Below are 6,220 nucleotides of genomic sequence, written 5' to 3' on the forward strand. Positions count from 1 at the left end.
TGTTTTGAACATCCTTTTCTAATACTTCTTTTGCAGATTTACAATCAATCCTTAAAAGAAATTTTTGATTTTAAAGATCACTTTGAAACTTTAAAATGCATAGGACTATTAAAAGAAATTCTTTTTTGATGATTGAATAAATTTTTTGAGTATCATTCTAGTGTGCAAAAGTAAACTGGACAGTGCATTCTTTATTGCTTTGAACTTGCTTTAGAATTCCACTATAACCTAAATCTGATGCGTCGGTTTCAATTATTTTGAATGCAAATAGATCACTTAGATGCAAACATGGAGTTTTAGAAACTTATTTTTTGATGCTTTGAACAATCTTTGTATGCTCATCAAACCATGCAAGGGGATTTTTCTTCAACCTATCATGGAGAGGCTTTGCTAAACAGTTTAAATTTGGATAAAAATCCATGACATAATTTAAACTGCCAAGAAATCTTTGTAATTGAGTTTTTTTCTAAAATTTTATCAGGAAACTTTGAAGTAAAAACTAGAGATCATTCATTTGGGGTAATAGTTCCCCGAGAGATATAATGCCCAAGAAATCTAATCTTTGTTTGGAATAAAGAGATTTTGGATTTTAAAATAACTAAACTATTTTTCTTAACAACAAAGAAAAATGTCTCTAAATATTTAAAATGTAGTTCAAGAGAATTTGAAAAGATCAATACATCATCAATGTACACAATGCAGAACTTTGAATAGGGATTAAAAATGTCATTCATAATTCTTTGAAATTCAGAAGGAGCATTTTTTAAACCAAATGGCATTACATTCTATTCATACTGGCCAAATGGAACTGTAAATGCAGTTTTGTAACGGTCTCTAGGATGAATCTGGATTTGCCAAAATCCTGACTTCATATCAAACTTTGAAAAAACGAAAGCACAATGGAGCTTTTGAAGAAGATCTTTTTTATTTGGAATAGGATATCTAATCCACTTAAGAGCTTTATTTAAAGGTTTATAGTTAATTACTAACCTAGGGGTACCTCTTTCTATTTCACTATTTTTATTGACATAGAAAGCTGCACATGACCAAGCGGATTGTGATTTGTTAATTAAACCTTTTTTCTTTAAGTCTTGGATTTCTATCCTACAATGGTTTTCTAAGGCCTCGTTCATTTGAATGGGCCTAGCTTTGGTAGGGATTTGTCTTTCACTAAATTCTTTTTCATATGGTATTATTTTCTTTTCCAGAAAGCATTTGGGAGATTTGAACAATCAATTTTTTCTTAAAAATCAGAAATCCTTTTTTGAATAAAATCATTTTGTAATTGGCTTTGAATTCTTTGTAAACCCATATATTGTTTCAAATGGAGTAGCTGGGTTTGCTTTCCTTTAATTAAAGCATTTATATCAAATTTATAAATCGAGTTAGCCTTTATAAGATTGAGATTTCTTTTCTTAGGTTTTTCTAAAAAAGGAAAAACGACTTTTGAATTCTTAGCTTTGAGAATGATACGATCTCTAGTTACTTTGAAGGGAGTAATCAAATTAATGAAAGGAGTCCCCAAAATAACCGTTTGATGTAAATCATTTTCTTCATCAGAATCTGATTCACTATTTTGCTTTAAAATCAAGCTTTGGAGTAAAAAAGAATCATTTTGTTGCGTTTCTTTTAATTCTTTGAGTTATGTTTTAATAACTTTAATTTCTTTTTGGAGTTCTTGGATATTAGGAAGGGGATGCTTTTGCCTTCCTCATTTTTCCAAAATCGTAGTAAGATCACAGGTGTTCTTACTAGATGAAGGGATAAGGGTTTCGGTTTTTAAAATTGTTTTCAAAACTTGTTTTTGAATTTGGGGGTCATTAATATGCTTGACAGCTTCAAAAAGAGCTTCTTATTGCCTAGTGAACATATTAATAGTCTTTGAAATCTTATCAGAATCTGATTTAGAATATTCATATAAGGTTTTAATTTCATCAATTTGGAATTCTTCCTCATTATCAGAAGCATCAGAAAACTCTGATTTAGAGGTTTCAACCAGAAGAGCTAAAATTTTGTTTAAAATTTCTTCTTCTATTTGAAGCTCCTAAAGTTTTTTAGAAAACTTACAATACTTTGAAGTATGGCCTTTCTTGCCACACTTGTAGCTAGTAATTTTGCTAAGATATTTTTTAGGCTTCTATTTTGAATATTTTTTTGAAGAAGATGACCTTTTGTAAAAACTTTCTTTATTCTTTGGCACCTTCCTGCTTTTGTGAAAACGTTTTTTCTTATAAGATTTGAAAAATCTTCCTTACATTTTTCTTTGCAGGCAGGGGATGGCTCTATGGGATTATACTCCAACTGGTTATAAAAACTACCTAGTTCTTGCTTACTTTTCTTCATTTCCCATTTGAGATGTCTTTGAAGCTTAAGATCATGGCAACTTTTTAGTCCTTCCTTTTGAGTAAGGCTAACTAATTCACCATAAGTATAGAGATCATAAGGGATTTGGCCACTATGGGCTTCTCTAATAACATTCCTAACTCTCTCACCTAGTATTTTAGGTAAACCAGCTAATAATTTCTCTTTCCAGAATGGCTGGTTTGAGTCTTCCCTAAGCATTACTTTGGTTAGGAAAGTGTCTTTATAGGCTTGGAAACTGCGAAGCTTTTTACAAGTCAGATTGCTGAGAAGTTCAACATTCTTATCTTTAAAGTGAGATGGATCTCCTATGAAGTGGAAGGAAATCATAAGAGTTAGGGTTGACATAGCATCCTCAATTGGATTTCCTAATTCATTTAGGATAGGGGTTCCTTCTATTGTGATTGGATAGCACCTAGGATTTGTAGTTGTTGTGTTTGAGTGAGATGGTAATCCCACCATCCTTTAAGCTGGCCTGAAAAACTGGCTATAAGGAGTTCAGCTATGGCTCTATCAAAGGTATCGCTTTGGGTTTTGTAGGCATTTGCCGCCATGGTCATCTGTTGTAAGAGACCAAGAATGTTATACTCAGACATTCCATCTATATTCCATTCATAGATAAAAGAGGCACTAAATCTAGATTGGGTAAGGACATTATTCCTTTTTTTATGCTTAAGTCAGGGGCAGTAGTCCTAGGAGTATGCCAAGTCAATCTAGGGGCTTACCATCCCAATCTATTGATCTGGAAGGGTTCTTCAGTAACACTTTCTGGTCCTGAATCATTAGATTCACTACTTTGGGCTTGCTCTATAGCACTAATATTCCTACTAGATTGAAGAGTATTTGGTACTACGTTCTTCAAAGACTCGGAAGTGGCTAACTTTCTAAGCTGTTCTCTGATTGCTCTAGCAAAATCAGTTTGCTTTTGAAATTGGTCTTGACTAGGCTTTGAAATTTGATAGGGTTTGAAGACAGGATTTTTAAATTTTTCTGTTTGACTCTTTCTTCTGGATGACCAATATTAGAGACTACAGAGGTCAAGACTGTAGCAAGTCTTTGAATCTAGCTTTCTATTCTAACTAACTACTTTCCTATCGTGTTAAGACAACTATTTGAAAAATTATTCTGTTGAACAATATTTTTGACATTCTTTTGAAAATCCTCACCTACTAGCTTGTAAGGTGTGGCTTCTATTTCCTTTTCTCCATAAGGAATAGTTATCTTCCTAAGAGGAGGATGTTCAGACTGGATGGTTTGGTTTTCTCCGACCTTCTACTCCGGGGCTTTATTCCTAATGGTAACAGGACTAATGACCTTATATTTGAACGGGTATGAAATACCATTTTCTTTGCAATAAATTTGAAACCAATAAAAAAAAGTGATTTGGACTTTGTTTTATAAACAAAATTCATAGTATCTTTCTTGGATACTATCTTTTCTTTTAATTTTTTTTAAAAACTATAGTTTTTTGGAATGGTTTTTCTTCAAATAGAAATCTTCATGTAAAAGCTTTTTATCGATTCAAAAATCTTTTGAAATCATATTGATTTCTGCTTCTAGATTTTGGGTTATTGCTGATGGTAATGGTGAAGAAGGGGTAAAGATAGATTCCATGTCATCTTCTTTCTTTGGTTGACTTTCATTGTAAACAGGTCTTGGTACATTGCTTTGGTAATCAACATTTTCTAATGTGGTGCTTGGGCTTAGCAAATCTGATTTTGAAAATCTTAAAAAGCTTCGTATTGGAACAGGTTCTTTGTAAGGAGCATAGATGACAGAGGGTATATTTGAAACCCTCCCAATATCTATAATTGAAGTGGATGAAGTATCATCAGAAAATCTAGAGGAAATTGATATTCTGTTGAATGTGAGCTTTACTTTCCCATCTGGAAATTGGGTTATGTTTCTAAGGTTTGTGTTGGGATCCGTCTGCTTTGGAGATTCAAGTTGGGTCGCTCCTTCGAGTATCCATTCTTCTGGAAGTGTGATGTGTTTCCATTGAATGGTCTTTGGGATAGTTGCGTTGGCTTAAGAGAGGTACATTTAGAGGAATAAGGTTTCTCCTTTTGGTGAATGAAGCTTATGTTTGGAACTAAAAGTAGAAATCGTGGCTTTGTAATGGATTTTGAAAATCAAGGCTATCGGGATAGATCCTCCAAGTGTTTTGTAATTATGCGTTTTAATTTGGAGAACAATAATCTTTAGAACATTTTTATCATTTAGAGAGATTGTAATATTTGGGAAACAATTGAAACTAATAGGTACTTTCTTAAGACTTGACTCAATAGTGCCTAATAGGAAATCATAGAAATTTGTAAACCTAGCATCCCTAAGGACTGCTAAGATGGAAGTATCTAATCCTTCTTTGGTAAGGGGTTTTATTCCTACCTGGAAAAGACCCATGTGGATGTATTTGTAATCTTTTTCTTTATATTTCTGAAGGGTTTTTAGATTTAGAAGATAGATTTCCTCAAAAGATTTTGAAATTTGGATATCCCTTTCTTTAGTTTTGATGGTAAAATTTGCTTTGAAGGCTCATAAATTTGCTTCTTTTGAATCTTGGGTATTTTCTAGTCATCAATATGCTTTGTAAAATCTTCAATAGTGATTTCTTTACTATTTACCAAACCTATGGACCTTGAGGAGTCAAAGATAGAAGAGTTTGAAAAGGAAGACGATCTACAAAAAAGTGGTTCTAAATTCATTTTAGAACAAAATAAAATAACTTTATTTTAAACAAACATGAACCAAGCCACCAGTTTTACTGCCTTTATCTTAAAAAACAGGTCTTACTACTATGCATAAATGAACAGGTTTGCTAAACAAAGATATGATGCAGTTGAATAAAATGAGTTTAAAATACTTTGATGTAAATAACCTTCTCACTCTAGGGAACTTTCAGGCTCTGATACCAGTTACCCTAATTGAAAGATCTCTAGCCTTTACTTTAAAGTTTCCTGATAAAGTTTTGAAAAAAACTCAATTACAAAGATTTCTTGGTAGTTTAAATTATGCCATGGACTTTTATCCAAATTTAAACTATTTAACGAAGCCTCTCCATGCTATATATATATATGAATGTGAGAAAACAATCCCATGAGAGGGGTACATTTATGAGTATGAGAAAATAGTCCCGTAAAAGGAGTATTTTTTGAAATATTAGAAAATAACCCCGTAAGAGACAATGAGAAAGCAACCTCGTACGAAGGGTATATTTATGAATGTGAGAGAAAAAAATAAGAGAACAACCCCGTACGAGACGTATCTTTATGAGTATGAGAAAACAACCCCGTAAAAGTGGCATATTTATGAATATGAGAAGACAACCCTGTACAGGGGCTATATTTGTGAGTACGAGAAAGAAATCCCATAAAACAGGTATATTTATGAATATGAAAAAGACAAGCCCGTAAAGGGGTATATTTCTGAGTATAAGAAAGAACCTTGTAATCATGAATAAGAGAAAACAACCCCGTACAAGGGGGGTATATTTGCGAGTATGAGAAAGCAATCTCGTAAAAGGGGTATATTTATGAATTTGAGAAAACAACACCTTAAGAAGGGCATAATTATGAATGTAAGATAACAACCCCGTAAAAAAGCGTATTTTTTATGAATATGAGAAAACAATCCCATACGAGGGGTATAATTGTGATTATGAGAAAGCAACCTCATGGAAAAAGGGTATATTTATGAATACAAGAGAACAACCACATACGAGCAGTATACTTGTAAATGTTAGAAAATAAACCCATAAGAGGAGTATATTTGTGAGTATGAGGAAATAACCCTATAACAAAGGTATATTTATAAATATGAGAAAATAACCCCGTACGCGGGGTGAGGGGGGGTGGGGGGG

This window comes from Ricinus communis, chromosome 4 (genome assembly GCF_019578655.1).
Source record: "Ricinus communis isolate WT05 ecotype wild-type chromosome 4, ASM1957865v1, whole genome shotgun sequence".
Classification (NCBI taxonomy): Eukaryota; Viridiplantae; Streptophyta; class Magnoliopsida; order Malpighiales; family Euphorbiaceae; genus Ricinus; species Ricinus communis.